The sequence below is a fragment of the Lucilia sericata genome, unplaced genomic scaffold (assembly GCF_015586225.1).
Source record: "Lucilia sericata isolate MDLA Ls3-8-SP2 unplaced genomic scaffold, ASM1558622v1 Contig000101F_arrow, whole genome shotgun sequence".
Lineage (NCBI taxonomy): Eukaryota > Metazoa > Arthropoda > Insecta > Diptera > Calliphoridae > Lucilia > Lucilia sericata.
The window spans coordinates 575491-592339 of NW_023994133.1; positions in this window are offsets into that span (position 1 = coordinate 575491).

The following is a 16849-nucleotide window of genomic DNA, read 5'->3' on the forward strand; positions in this document are numbered from 1 at the left end:
ACTTAATACATTATATTAAAATCAGCTTAATACATTTAACAAAATTATGATTGCTTAAAATAACAAATTCCGTCTAATTAAAACCAAATTCCCATGCGTATTTAAAATAATTTTCGTACCGCTAACCCTAACTTTTTAAATTCCCACGGTCTGCAAAAAAACAAAAGTATGTATCTATAGAGAGTAAAAAGTCAATTATTGTTTCAAATTAAGATTTACATTTTTTTTAATGTAGCCAGAACATTCCATTCCTATGCTGGGCCCATCAAAGGAACGAGATGATAAATAAGCAGCAATGGTAAATACTCATCAATAACAATAATCTCTGTAAGTGCAAATCAATAATAATTTACTATTACTCTCTCCTTATTGTTAAATTTAATACTCCAAAATTAAAAAGTCCGATTCTCTTTATTACATTTCGATTCCGTCTGTTTTTCTTTATCAATAATGTAAACATTGTTGATCTTTCATAATTTTGTTTTGATTAGTCTTCAATGTATGCTCAAATGCATTGTTTTATGAATATTATTGTTATTTCTTCCTAATATAAACCGAAACATTGTTTATATATATTTTTTTACGTATTTCTTTAAACTATTTTATATTTTTGTTTTGATCTTTACGTATGTTTTGATCAGTTTTGCTACATTTTTTTTGGTATATATTTGAATATTTAATAAATATGCTACATATGAATTTTTAAATATGAATCTCTAAATTTTTATTATTTTTTTTGGGAATGGCAAGTTTAAGGAATTGTGATGTAGATTAATGTCAGTTTAGCTAAATATTAGGGACGACCAGTCAAATTGTAGGGTATTTAGGTTGTCATTGGCGTTTGATTTTACATCAGTAGGGAGGGAAGAAATGTACCCTGTGGTATTACACCTTGCCAATATTATAAAACAAACACATATGTGTTTTATTCTACTTTTGGTTAATTTTTGCGGCATGAAGTAGAATTTATATGTTATCGCGCTTAGAAATAGGGTTGAGAACCACGTAACCAAGACTCCATGTAGCTAGCTGGGAAATTAAGACCTTTTTTTTTTGCCTCCTAACTCTTTTCTTTAGGGATCTGTGAATATTATATTATTTGTTCAACATTTTATTTTCCTGATCTAAGCCGGCGCGTAACATATATGGCGCCCAACGTAAAGGCTGTCCAATGATTGGCCAGTCTAACATCAATATTCTCAATACAATTTTTTAGGCAAATTTTGAAAGATAATATTAAACAATAATAACACCAGTAGCAATTTTTCTAGATTTGTATAAGTCCTACTTAATTAAATTAATGTATATTTCTTTAATGTAGATGCTATACTCTAAAATATTGCACTTATAACTATTTAGCCTACTTTTTTCAATTTTCCTCTGAAAGTCCAAATACTGAAACTGGATTTCGGTTTTGATGCATTAGAGTTTCATTGATAAAGTTTTGAGTTTTGATGAAGTTTTCAAGTCCTTTTTATAAATTTTGTTGATTGAATTTTTAAAAGATGCGGATTACTCTAATAACTCAACAATTGTTTTGTAGATGAGATGTCTTTGATTTATAAATTTAGCTAGAACTGTATATTTTTCTTAAATTCACATATTTTCATGAGATTTGTCATTCCCAGAAAAATTAATCGATTATAAATTATACTTGTATTGGCGATATTTGATACAGAAATCTAAATTTTTCGAAATTATTTTACTTAATCCTTAAATTGGAAACAAAACTATATTTTTGTATTGTACTTTATTTTGGAGTTTGTTCGTAATGAACACTCGATCACAAGGCAGTAGTAATTGTAGAGGTCGTGGTAGAAGTGCCTCAGCCTCAAGCAACAATATTTCTATTGAACTACAAGATCAAACAACTTCATCTAAAGCACGAGTTGTTCACTCGCCTGCTGTAAAAACCACACATAAAGCAACGCTACAAGTGCCTCGTACTCAAAGTTGCAGTAACTTAGACATTCAGAATATTTCTACAATGAATAATCCAAATTTATTGCCACAGTCATTCACTCATTCACAAGGACAAGATAGTGAAGTTATAAATCAACCTGAGTTAAATGTTAATGCCCCTAGTTCCAATACAGCTACACCGTTTGATACGTTAATAACCTTAATGGAACAAACTATGCAAAATACAAGAGAGGAGTTCAGAAGAGAACTGTCTTCTATCCCAGACAGCATTTCGCAAATAGGTAATGCAAGTAATTCTAGTTCTCAGAGACAACCTTTTAGTCCACCTAATACTAGCCATTCTAATGCTCCAAATTTTAATAGACCTGATGTAAGCACAGGATATAGTGATTCCAATATTAAATTAGAGAAATGGAAAATTTGTTATGATGGGACAGGTTCGGTGTCTGATTTTTTATTTAAAGTTGAGACCCTTAGTAGACGTACAAGATGTTCCGATGAACACCTTTTATCTAATTTTCACGTGTTGTTAGAAGGAAAAGCCGAACAGTGGTATTGGCTGTTCATGAAACAAAACCATAATGTGACTTATTCAGTAATACGTTATGCCTTGACAAAAGAATTTGGATATTTGGAATCAGAACACGATATATTGTTGAAAATTTCATTACGTAAGCAACTACAGAAAGAATCCTATGACGATTTTCATACGGCAATTGTGTCAATGAATTCAAGATTGCAAAGTCCCTTACCGGATTCAACAGTAATCGACATAATTAAAAGAAACTTGCAGGCAAATTTGAGATTTTTATTGTTCAGTTCTGAGTCTAAAACTCTAAATGATTTCAGAGATATTGCGCGAAAGGCTGAAAAGGTCCTTCGTGACAACAAAACTTTTGCTCCTAACTCAATGCCTTTGCGTAATGTTAATGAAATAGAGGCTTCTGAATCAGATGTAGATGAGTCTGATATATCTGATCCGCAATTAGATGCATTGCAAATGTTCAAACGGTCTAGCAAATATGATTATTCAAATATAAAGTGCTGGAATTGTTTGTCGTATGGACATTCATATATATATTGCGACAAAGCTATTATTGACCAGTTTTGTTTCAAGTGCGGACAAAAGGGCGTTTTAACACCTACATGTCCAAATAGGCATATGGTTCAGGGAAACAAAACAATGGGCGAAATGGCTACCGGGGACTTTCGTCCATCCCGCAAAACCCCGAGTTCAAATTAGAATCGGAAAATTCCAATAACATTCCAAATTTCAATAATTATTCAACAACTAGCTACAACAATCTATTACTTTCACCTTCTAAGGATATCTCAACACAAACTGAATCCTATGTAAATTTAGATGAAAAATTTTGTAAGAAAATTATTTCCAAACCTGTCTATTCTTTTAATAAAGGTCCTTCTATTAAAATAACAAAATGTCGACAACGTTATAAGAAACGTAAATACTACCGTAAATTGTTAGAGTCTACCATCATTCATGGCTCGGATGATCGTCCTTTCGTTAAAGTTAATATTTTCAATGATAGTATTGTAGGATTGCTCGACTCAGGTGCTAACGTTTCTGTGTTGGGTAACAATAGCTTAGAGTTTTTAAAACGTAATAATATAAATTATAGTCCGATCAAATCAACTTTATCAATTGCAAATGGTTTAAAACAAAATATACTAGGTTTTTGTAAATTGCCAGTTTATTTTAAAGGAGTTATTAAGAATATTTTATTCTATATAGTTCCCTCACTCAGCCAAGAAGCATATTTTGGAACCAATTTTTGGCGTGAGTTTGCGCTCGCTCCTGAGATTATACCCTCAGTTTCTTCACTGCAATTCGAATCACCATCATCTGAAAATAAAGACGCAAAATTTCACGACCTAACATCAGAACAAAAACTAGCTTTAGAGAAAACTGTTTTAGAGTTTCCCTCTTATGAGAAACTGGGATTAGGGTGTACAGATCTCCTTGAACATAATATAGATACTGGGGACGCAGTACCTATAAAATGTAGGCATTACCCCTTATCACCCCCTCGGCAGGAGGAAGCGTACAAGGAGATCGACCGTCTGTTGGAAATGGGAGTAATCGAGGAATCAAACTCGCCTTGGTGTTCCCCGGTGGTTTTAGTGCGAAAACCGGGGAAAGTTCGTCTTTGTATTGATTCCCGAAAGCTTAATGCGGTCACGAAGAATGATTCGTATCCTCTTCCCCACATTAATGGGCTATTAAGCAGGTTAAAAGATACTTTTTATATTACTGGGATCGATTTAAAAGACGCGTTCCTACAAATAAGATTAACGGAATCTTCTAAGGAAAAAACCGCATTTGTAGTTCCGGGTAAGCCTTTATTCCACTTTAAGTATATGCCATTTGGGTTATGCAATGGCCCCCAAACTATGAGCAGGCTGATGGATAAGGTAATTCCTTCACGTCTACGTGATAACGTTTTCATATATCTAGATGACCTGCTCATATGTAGTTCGGATTTCGATTCCCACATGGCTTTATTAAAGGAAGTGGCCGGTTGCCTTAAAGCAGCGAAGCTTACAATAAATGTAGGCAAAAGTAAATTTTGCCAAAGGGAAATCCGCTACTTAGGTTACATTGTAGGCAACGGAACTTTAAAAGTTGACCCTGAAAAAGTGGAATCAATTAGGAACTTTAGCATACCCAAAACACCAAGGCAAGTACGGCGATTTGTTGGCATGGCCAATTGGTACCGCGGGTTTATAAACAACTTCGCTAGTCTAGCTGGTCCACTCACAGATTGTTTAAAGAAAACCTCTAAACCATTTGCTCTAACAGAAAGTGCAATGTTAGCCTTTGAGAAGCTAAAGGAGGCATTGTCATCGGCTCCAGTATTGGCCCAACCAAAATTTGATCGTATATTTATAATTCAATGCGACGCTTCACGGGTTGGAGTTGGTGGCGTTTTGTTCCAACATGATGACAACGGTAGTGAGCATCCAATTGCTTTTGTTTCTCAAAAGCTTAATAAAGCTCAAAAAAATTATACAGTCACTGAGCTTGAGTATATGGCTGCAATCGTTTGTGTGAATAGGTTCAGACCTTATATTGAAGGGTTACCCTTTAAAATAATAACTGACCACTCATCCTTAAAATGGCTGATGTCTCAAAAGGATTTGAGTGGGAGGTTAGCGAGGTGGAGCATCAAGTTACAAAGATATGATTTCCAAATTGAGCATAGAAAAGGCTCATTAAACATAGTACCAGATTGTCTATCGCGTATGGAAGTCGAAGAAATATCGTTATCTGATATGCCTTTGGAAATAGACCCCAGTTCTCCAGATTTTAGTAGCGAAGAATACGGGATAATTAGAGATTTAGTTTCTGAAAAAGGTGATTCATTGCCTGATTTGACCATTGCTGACAATTTAGTCTACAAACGAATAAAATTCAGACAGGGTATTGAAGACGAAGAAAAAGATTTGTGGTGTTTGTGGATCCCCAATTCGTTAACTGGAATAGCCATTAAGGCTGCACATGATTCACCTCTTTCTTGTCATTGCGGTTTTACCAAAACACTAGCCAGAATTCGGCAAAAGTATTACTGGCCTACAATGACTACCGATGTCAAATCATATGTCGACAATTGTGACAAGTGTAAGTCTGTTAAATCGTCTAACCAAATTTCTAGGCCACTTATGGGAAAACAATTTTTTACCAGTAGACCCTTCGAACGACTTTACTGTGACTTTTTAGGCCCTGTGGCAACTCTAATCTATTTTAAAATACTATGTTAAAGATTATTATTTGAAATTTGAATTTAAAAAGACGGCATTGAAAATATTGTCATTCATATATACATTTTAGAATTGAAAAATAATAATTTAATAAAATATTTATTAAAACTGAAAATTATAATTCGTTGTTATTTTATCGAGTTATTACATTGGCGACGAGAGATAAATATCTGTGTTGCGGAAAGAAAAGTTTAAACTGGTGTCTGGAGATTCATTAAATTGGTGAAAATCACATTAGATTGTGTAATTTGGTTAAGCATTAAATTGCTAAGAAGTCCTAAGAGGGGACATTCAGATTGTAAAATACATTAAATTGTTGAATTGAAATCACATTAAATTGTGTAATTAGTAGCGCATTAAATTGTGCAGTTGAGATCACATTAAATTGTGGAATTGAAATCACATTCAATTGTGTAAGAGGTTGCACATTAAATTGTGCGGTTGGGATAACATTAAATTGTGAAATCGATAGCACATTCAATTGTGCATGGACATATGTATAACATTGGCAAGAATAAATTTTTGAAGAACAAAAATGTCGGTGAAAAACCCGTTTCTCTGCGATGTTATAGATAAATCTTTGATGCGTGTGGAGTGGGAAAAATGGTTTCGATCATTCAAATTATATTTGGCTTCGGAAGAAATAGATGATCCAATCAAAAAGAAAAACAAGTTGCTTCATTTGGGAGGACCACAACTTCAAGAAGTTATTTTTAATATACCTGGTGCTTTAGTCGAACACGATCCAAAATCTGATGTCGATGTTTTCGCCATATTGGTAAACAAGTTGGATGAATATTTTTCTCCTAAGAGAAATTCGACATTTGAGAGACATTTATATAGAACCCTTCTACCTTCTGATGGTGAGTCTATTAACAAATTTCTTTTACGTTTAAGGCACCAAGTTGCAAAATGTTCATTCGGTTCAACAAAATCGGAAATAGAGGATATATGTATTAAGGACAAGATAATCGATTCATGGGCTCCTATCGAGCTAAGAAAGAAACTATTAGAGAAAAAACAGAGTCTAGATGATGTAATTGAAGCTTGTCAAGTATACGAACAAATAAATAAACATTCACACAGCATGTTGGTAAGGTCCGATGAAGAGGTAGTAAATAAGATTTCGTCAAGAAAACTATTTCCCCAAAATTCTGACACCGAGTGTTTTAGATGTGGTCGAAGTGGTCACATTGGCAACTCTTCGAATTGTCCAGCAAGAAATGCAAAATGCAACAGATGTTCTCTTCTGGGACATTTTGCTATCAAATGTAAGACAAAGATTCCCAAGAGGAAATATGAGGAGAGTGTTGAAAAGCGGCGTTACATGAAACCGATGAAAGTTCGCTGTATACAAACTGAAAGGGAATGTTCAGATGAAGAAAATGAACTACGTCAGTTTGATTGTTTTAAAATCAATGACAACAACGAAGGCGATGAGATAATAGAATGCCATATTGGAGGTGAAGTTATGCAAATGGTTATTGATTCTGGTTCACGATTTAATCTTGTCAGTGAGAAAGACTGGGCCATATTGAAAAATAGGAAAGCGATTGTTTGGAATATACGATCAAACTCTTCAAACCAATTTAAAGCATACGCTTCAGATCATATTCTCAAGGTTTTAAGTGTATTTGACGCTCCAATTTCAGTAAATAATGACTCGGAAAAAGTAGCTACGTTTTATGTAATTGAAAATGGAACTCAGTCATTATTAGGTCGTGAAACATCAATAGATCTTAAAGTATTGCGTCTTGGTTTAAATGTAAATCGTATCGAAGATGTAAAACCGTTTCCTAAAATGAAAAATATTCAAGTAAAACTATCTATCGATACATCTGTAAAACCTGTACAACAACCACTTCGACGTATACCAATTGCTCTTGAGGACAAAGTAGCAGCTAAATTGGATGAAGCAATTAGTTTGGATATAATTGAACCTGTCCATGGACCAAGTCCTTGGATTTCACCGGTTGTGATTGTTTTTAAAGGTAACGGTGAAATGAGGTTGTGCATTGACATGCGGCGCGCAAACAAAGCTATTTTGCGGGAAAATTATCCCTTACCAACATTTGAGTCCTTTATGACAAAGTTAAGAGATGCCAAATACTTTTCAAAATTAGATCTTAAGAGTGCTTATCATCAACTCGAATTACATGAGAGCAGTAGGGAAATAACCACTTTCATTACTCATAAAGGTTTGTTTAGGTATAAGAGATTGATGTTTGGTGTAAATTCTGCACCCGAAATTTTTCAACGCACATTAGAAGGACTTTTAGCATCTTGCAGCAATTGTCTTAATTACATAGATGACGTTATTATATTTGGCAGTACGAAAGAGGAACATGATAAGGCAGTTAAAGAAGTTATCGATGTGTTTAAAGAAAACAACCTTGTACTGAATGATGAAAAATGTGTATGGAATACACAAAAGTTAAAGTTTTTGGGACATATTCTATCTGATAAAGGCTTCACTGCAGATCCGGAAAAAAATTAAAGTAATTACCGAATTTCGAGCTCCAAATACCAAAGAAGAGACTAGAAGTTTCTTAGGATTAATAACATACGTTGGAAAATTTATTCCTGATTTGGCACATGTCACCGAACCATTGAGGATTTTATTAAAAACTGATTCAAAATTTGTATGGGGTCCTGAACAAGAGAAAGCCTTCCAACATCTGAAAACACTATTATCTCAAATTCCGAATTTATCATACTTTGATCCAAAAAGAAGAACTCGTGTAGTGGCAGATGCTAGCCCTGTAGCATTGGGCGCAGTTTTGATCCAATTTGATTCTGAAGACGACCCAAAAAATTATATCTTTTGCTAGCAAGAGTTTATCCGACGTCGAGAAGAGATATTCCCAGACTGAAAAAGAAAGTTTAGCTTTAGTATGGTCGGTTGAGAAATTCTATTACTATTTAGCAGGTCTGGAATTTGAATTGGTTACAGACCATAAACCACTAGAATCAATTTTTAACCCAACATCTAAGCCTCCAGCTAGAATAGAACGGTGGTTATTACGTTTACAATCATTTAAATTCAAAGTAATTTATCGGTCAGGCAAGGAAAATATAGCCGATTCAGTTTCGAGACTTTGCAAAATATCTAACACAAACTCATTTGATGGAAATTGTGAAAATAACATATTTCAAATTGTAACAAATTCTATACCGATACCTATTACAATTACCCTTATAGCAAAAAGAAGTGCGGAAGATGAAGAAATTTGCAATAATATAAAATTAATTAAGGATGAGTCCTGGGATTTCAACAAATCAAGTCTATATTATCCATTCCGATTTGAGCTGTCGGCGATTGGCAGTATTCTTCTGCGAGGTACTCGCATCGTAATACCTAAGTCACTGCGCAATAAAGTACTTGAATTGGCTCATGAAGGACATCCAGGAGAATCAGCAATGAAACGCAGACTGAGAGCTAAAGTTTGGTGGCCGCTAATAGATAAAGAGGCCGAGAGTTTTGTTAAAAGCTGTCGTGATTGTTTACTAGTGTCACAAGTAACAAATCCAGTACCAATGCAGAGGCATGCCTTTCCAAATGGTCCATGGCAATGTGTGGCAACAGATTTACTAGGGCCATTGCCCAATAATGAATACGTTTTGGTACTAATAGACTACTATTCGCGGTATCAGGAGGTCGTGTTTTTAACAAATATATCATCCGAAAGAATCATAAAGGCCATGGAAGAGATATTTTGCAGACTAGGTTTTCCCAAATCATTGAGAACTGATAATGGCCGTCAGTATGTCAGTTTAGAATTTGAAAATTTTTGCAAGATGAACAATATTACCCACATCAAGACGCCACCTTACTGGCCGCAAGCTAATGGAGAGGTTGAAAATATGAATAAGTCATTAGTCAAGCGTTTAAAAATTGCAAGTGCAAATAAGAAGAATTATAAGCAGGAAGTCTATAAGTTCATTCTAATGTATAATGTAACACCTCATGGCACAACCGGAGTTCCTCCATCTGAACTTATGTTTAATAGAGTTATAAGAGACAAAATACCAAGTATTCATGATATAACAGAAGATATGATTGATTCATCGGCAAGAGATTTAGATTGCATTAAGAAACAACAGGGGAAGGAAAGAGGAGATAAAAGACGAAAAGCCAAAGAATCAGATATATCTGTTGGAGATAAAGTGCTGCTCAAAAATGTTATATTTCCACATAAGCTTACCACAAACTTTGATGTGACAGAATATGAAGTTGTAGAAAGAAATGGGAATGAAGTGGAAATAGTTGGTAACGGAAAAAGGTTCCGAAGATGCATTAGCCATGTGAAAAAGATTCCATCATCCACTATTTCTGACAATACATCTTCACAAGATGTGGTTTTGTCAAATATATCGCCATCAACAGTAATCAATACATCAACACCAATTAATACCCTAGCACCGACACTAACTGATGATTCTTCAGAAGGATTAACACAACAAGGAGATCCTATGATGAAATTAAAGCTAAAAAAAATAGGAGGGATGTGGCAACTCTAATCTATTTTAAAATACTATGTTAAAGATTATTATTTGAAATTTGAATTTAAAAAGACGGCATTGAAAATATTGTCATTCATATATACATTTTAGAATTGAAAAATAATAATTTAATAAAATATTTATTAAAACTGAAAATTATAATTCGTTGTTATTTTATCGAGTTATTACAGGCCCCTATCCCCTGACCAAAATCAAAAACACTGTGATTTTCATTTGTTTAGATCACCTAACAAAATTTTTATTTTTAAAACCATTAAAGGCAGCAACATCTGCAAATGTGATTTTGTATTTGCAGTCGGAGATTTTTCCCACATTTGGAGTACCCAGATTTTTACACAGCGATAACGCTAAACAATTCGTTTCCAACGAAATGAAAGATTTTTTTAAATTACATGAAATTGAGCATGTAAAAACTGGATTTTACGCTCCACAATCAAATGCATCTGAACGTGCAAATAGGGAAATAATAACTAAAATCAGATGTTTTCTGGAAAACCATAAAGACCATAGTGATTGGGATCGTTACATACCTCAGATTTTATCGATACTTCGGAGTGATTATCATTCATCCATTAAGTGTTCTCCGTACTATGCCACATTTGGACAAAATATGGTGCAGCATGGTTCTGCCTACAAAATTTTGGAAAAGTTAGGGTGTTTGAATGGAGAAGATGTTGAAATTTCAACTAATGTTGACAAATTACAAAAACTAAGATCCAAAATTAGAGAAAATTTGAGTCAAGCTCACGAAAAGGCATCCAAAACTTACAATTTACGATCTCGCCCAATTCAGTTCAAAAAAGGTCAAATAATTTTTAGAAAGAATCATATTCTAAGTAATATGAGTAAAGCCATTAATAAGAAGTTTATGCCTAAGTATCTAAAATGCAAAATTCGAGACAAAATTGGCAACAATCTCTACGACTTAGAAGATCTTAAAGGATATTACGTTGGAAGATACCAAACATCAGATCTCAAACCTTGATCCTAATTTTTTTGAAATATTCGAATATTTGATACTATGTTCTTACTTATGTCTTTACCCGGCTTATCGTGGGTCGTGCCACACGTTGGTGTTGTTCCTATTTCGTATTACTTTGATTTAAATAAATAACTGAAAAAAAAATAAATCTTCCCTGTTCGTTATTCGATGTTAAATCTCTGAACGAAGCAGGTTTGTTGCGATTTACTTTTATTTTATTAATGTAAAAAATTAACAAAGAAAAAGCTCGCAATAAAATAGGAATCCCATCAGATCAAATGTTACGTGCACTGAAAACCCTTACTTACTTACATTATATATTTTTTCTATCATGCGATATATTGTATCTCAATCCATGTTATATAGTGAGATATTATAGAACTCTCTAATTGGTAAATGATTTGCTTATGTAAATGAGATCGGTTATTAAGGAATGTGAGTCCCGTTCGATTTTATTTACTACAGAACACATTTCTGTCAAAAAAGTAAAAAAAAGGTATTTATTAGAAATTGACAGTGATTATATTGCTTACAGTTAATAGTACTTCGTGTTATCCTAGGGACATTATCCAAAGGGAGTTATATCCTAAGAGTCCGTATAAATTTTGGATGGAATCAGTCTGGAGAGGACTGATTAAACTTGCTATTTCTATATAATTTAGTGGAAGAATCGAGGAAGAAGATTTATAAAAGATTCTCATAATTGAGGCTCAGTGACGAAGATAAAATTCCACGTGATTCACGGTTTGGGTCGAAAAAAAAGCCTGCTTAAACGAGAAACCCCTGCTTAAACAACAAACTCCTGCAAAAACTATTAATTCTCAATTATTACATAATTTGAAAACTAACCTTAAAACTATTATTCAACCCAATTTGGCTCAAAGCTTATTATTACGCATTTCCAAAATTACTACATAAAACATATTTTGCTTAAAGCTACATATTAAAATTTAACCTCCATACTGGAAACCACATTTTTCTAGTTATGACGTAATCTAAGAACTATATAATTTTATATATAACTATTTTCCTAATATTCAAGCTTAAATATATCTACATTATGATTAATACTTATTAGAACCTAATTATTTACAACTAAATTAAAATATCACAAATTTTCTTTTCCCAAAACTAAAATATGAGCTAAAATATAAAATTGCAACAATATTACTTACTAAATAACATTAAATATTATGAACTAAATAATTAACTAACAATTTAAACTATATTTTTCTATATTATACTAAATTATATTTAAATTACACCTATTCAATTATACCTATTTCAACATAATAATAATCTGAAGTCCATATGAATATATTATATTATATTAATATATTGCATTAAACTTAATACATTATATTAAAATCAGCTTAATACATTTAACAAAATTATGATTGCTTAAAATAACAAATTCCGTCTAATTAAAACCAAATTCCCATGCGTATTTAAAATAATTTTCGTACCGCTAACCCTAACTTTTTAAATTCCCACGGTCTGCAAAAAAACAAAAGTATGTATCTATAGAGAGTAAAAAGTCAATTATTGTTTCAAATTAAGATTTACATTTTTTTTAATGTAGCCAGAACATTCCATTCCTATGCTGGGCCCATCAAAGGAACGAGATGATAAATAAGCAGCAATGGTAAATACTCATCAATAACAATAATCTCTGTAAGTGCAAATCAATAATAATTTACTATTACTCTCTCCTTATTGTTAAATTTAATACTCCAAAATTAAAAAGTCCGATTCTCTTTATTACATTCCGATTCCGTCTGTTTTTCTTTATCAATAATGTAAACATTGTTGATCTTTCATAATTTTGTTTTGATTAGTCTTCAATGTATGCTCAAATGCATTGTTTTATGAATATTATTGTTATTTCTTCCTAATATAAACCGAAACATTGTTTATATATATTTTTTTACGTATTTCTTTAAACTATTTTATATTTTTGTTTTGATCTTTACGTATGTTTTGATCAGTTTTGCTACATTTTTTTTTGGTATATATTTGAATATTTAATAAATATGCTACATATGAATTTTTAAATATGAATCTCTAAATTTTTATTATTTTTTTTGGGAATGGCAAGTTTAAGGAATTGTGATGTAGATTAATGTCAGTTTAGCTAAATATTAGGGACGACCAGTCAAATTGTAGGGTATTTAGGTTGTCATTGGCGTTTGATTTTACATCAGTAGGGAGGGAAGAAATGTACCCTGTGGCATTACACCTTGCCAATATTATAAAACAAACACATATGTGTTTTATTCTACTTTTGGTTAATTTTTGCGGCATGAAGTAGAATTTATATGTTATCGCGCTTAGAAATAGGGTTGAGAACCACGTAACCAAGACTCCATGTAGCTAGCTGGGAAATTAAGACCTTTTTTTTTTTTGCCTCCTAACTCTTTTCTTTAGGGATCTGTGAATATTATATTATTTGTTCAACATTTTATTTTCCTGATCTAAGCCGGCGCGTAACAATATATAAATATATATCGAATGAAAAAGTATGATTTTCTTAAAATTCGGTTTAAGCAAATCATATTTTTCAATTTAAATATGAATATAATAACTAAACGTCCGAAATAAATAAATTAATTTAAAAAAATATTGAAACTAAGTTCTTTAATTCAATAATTCTAAGGCATTAAATGGGCAGGAATTTGCAATGTACATCAAATGAAAGCTCATTCTATCCCCTATTCAATTTTTAAAATTTTTATCCTTTAATATCTATTTAGGTTTTCAATATAATTTTTTCAAAAAAATGTTGAAAGACATTTTTTACATCTTTAGATCCTAAGAGAATAAAATAAAAATAACACGAAAAATTTCCCAACTCCTCTTGTTCGCTTGACACTAAATTAAGCATTGTTTGATCAGTAGAAGTGTTTTAAAAAATTTTTTGAAAAATGTACTTTTTAAAACTTTGAAGTCCTTTAAAAAGGACACAGGATCACTAAATGAAAAAATAAAAATGCAGTTTTTATCCATTAAATTTATAGTTTCAGACGTTTGTCATCCGGTTTGTGTCTAATTTTGAGTGTCGGACGGTGTTATAAATAATTAAATGTTTAAATTAAGTTTGCTACACCTGGTTAAAATATTATGAAAATCGCAGCCGTTTAGAGTCGGTAAGTTATGCCTCTTTAATTTATTTTTTTAATTTTCTTCTTCTTCTTCTGTTGCTGTTACTCTCAGTAACATTGTCAATCATTGGAAAAGACCACCGAAACATTAAGTGTTTGGTGTAAATAGATATTTTCATTCATTTTTGTTATTTTTCTTTTTCTCTCTTTTTTTTATCTCCTTTCTTTTCGGTTCTTTTTTTTTTCTTCTTTTCCTTTTTTCTTTCTTTCTTTCTCTTTTTTTTCTTTTTTCAAAAAACGTTATAAAATTATAGGTATTAAATAGAACGTCGCGGCACTATTAACGCTACCGTGACAAGAACAGTTAAAAATAATGTAACAAACATAAATAACGATTACAATAAGTAACTATTGAACTTTAATAAACAGCAAATTAATACAAATATCATTTAACGAAATGTCAAATTTATAGATAAATAAAATAAAAAATATACAAAAAAAAAAACATTCGAGCGGACAATGTTTATCTCATAAACAAGATCTAAGCATCTCATGTCGTTGAACTTCAGGCGGTTCAGCATACATATAACCTCCCTTGGAAGAGTAGAATCACTAAACCAAGGTTTCACGTTTACACGAGGATTAAACATGAAAAGATGTCTGCCATATTCAGATTCACTCCAACGCGATTGCCAATTAGCAATCGCGATAGAGCGATCTAATGCCTTGACATCAGACATATAGACGCCAGTTTGAATACCAGTTCCATCGCTACTAGACGCTACACAATCAGCATAATCATTACCCTCAATTCCCATGTGACTGGGTACCCATAAAAACCTTACGTCGAAACCAAAATTCCCTAAATCAAATAGCTTTTCCCTAATCTTATATATCAGAGGACTAGTCCTACTGTCAGGGAACAATTGTATAGACCGTAAAACCGACATGCTGTCGGATATAACGACAAACCTCCCAGACCCTTGCAGCTCTACTAGGCACAATGCCTCGTAGATAGCCACAGCTTCCGCTATAAACACCGATTGAATTGGGTAGAAACAAAACATGCCTCAATGTTCTGATCTGGGAACCATACACCGCTTCCCACAAATCCGGGAGCATTTGATCCGTCGGTATATATCCTACGATATGAAGCAAGTTTAACCAATGCGTAGTGTTCGAACAGTAATTTCACCACCATATGTGTTGCCTTGGCCTTTCCAATTGGAATATATTCCACAGTGGGCTTTAGCCAAATTGATTTGAGGGGCACAGAATACATTGAGTGAACACTAGTGTAAAACATATTATGAAAACAATACTTGCCAAGAAATTTTGTAACGTATGAGGACCTGATGTTGTTATTCGACAGTTGAATGATAAATTGGCGAGCAGGCTGGAGCCTATTCGATATGATCTTGTTGATCGTGCCGTCAGCCATAAATGCAAGTCGCTGTGGTAGCGACATTACATTACATAGCCATCTGCTCCAGAGCCAGGGCATGGGTTGAGTTCATTGCTCCTAAAGCAATTCTCAAGCACTTCCACTGGACCCTCTCAAGTCTTAACATATAAGACGCTGGACAGTCAAGAAGAAGCACCGCCATGTACTCCAAGATTGGTCGAACCGCTCCCAGATAAAGTCCTATCAGACAACTGGGGTCGGACCCCCAAGAAACCCCGAAGAGTGATCGCAATGCATTGACAAAGCCAAACGTCCGTGAAACCACCATATCAACGTGGATCCTCAATGAAAGTTTGGGGTGGAATACAAAGCCCAGAAAGTTGAAGGAATTCACAAAATCAACGGGCCTGTCATTCACCCGTATTGGGGTGATACCATGTATCCTTCTCCTGCGAGTAAAAATCATAGACTTCGTCTCCGACAGGGACAACTCCAACTCCTCGTTCTTGGGAGCTAAATATGACAATGTCATCAGCATATCCTAAGACATGAACACCCTCTGGTATATCATGAAATACGTCGTCTACATATATGTTAAAGCAAATAGGACTGAGTATGTAACTCTGCGGCACTCCAGTGAAGGAACTTCGAGATGTGCATTCCCCACCATTTGACACGTTGAGTCTCTTGTATAGGAAAAGATTATATATAAATTTTGAAAAATCTACAGGGACTCCAAGATCAATCATCTTCTCACACAATAGAGAAATATTAACCCCATCAAAAGCACGTTTAGTATCAACAAAAACACATAATAATGATTCACCCTTATTAAAAGCCAATTCCACGGCAGACCATAGCGCAACAATATTGTCAGATGCTGATCTTGACTTCCTAAAGCCAGATTGAAGGTCGCTAATCATATTATTGGACTCTAGGAACCATTCCAAACGAGTACAAAGTATTCGTTCGAATAGTTTGCGCAATACAGGCGCCAGAGCAATCGAACGATAAGAAATCGCCTCATTGCGATTACCTCCCTTCTTCCCAAGCGGAATAATTCTGAAATCGTACCAACTCATAGGGATGACTCCCGAAGAAAGAATAGCATTAAATCCCGTAATATACCATGTT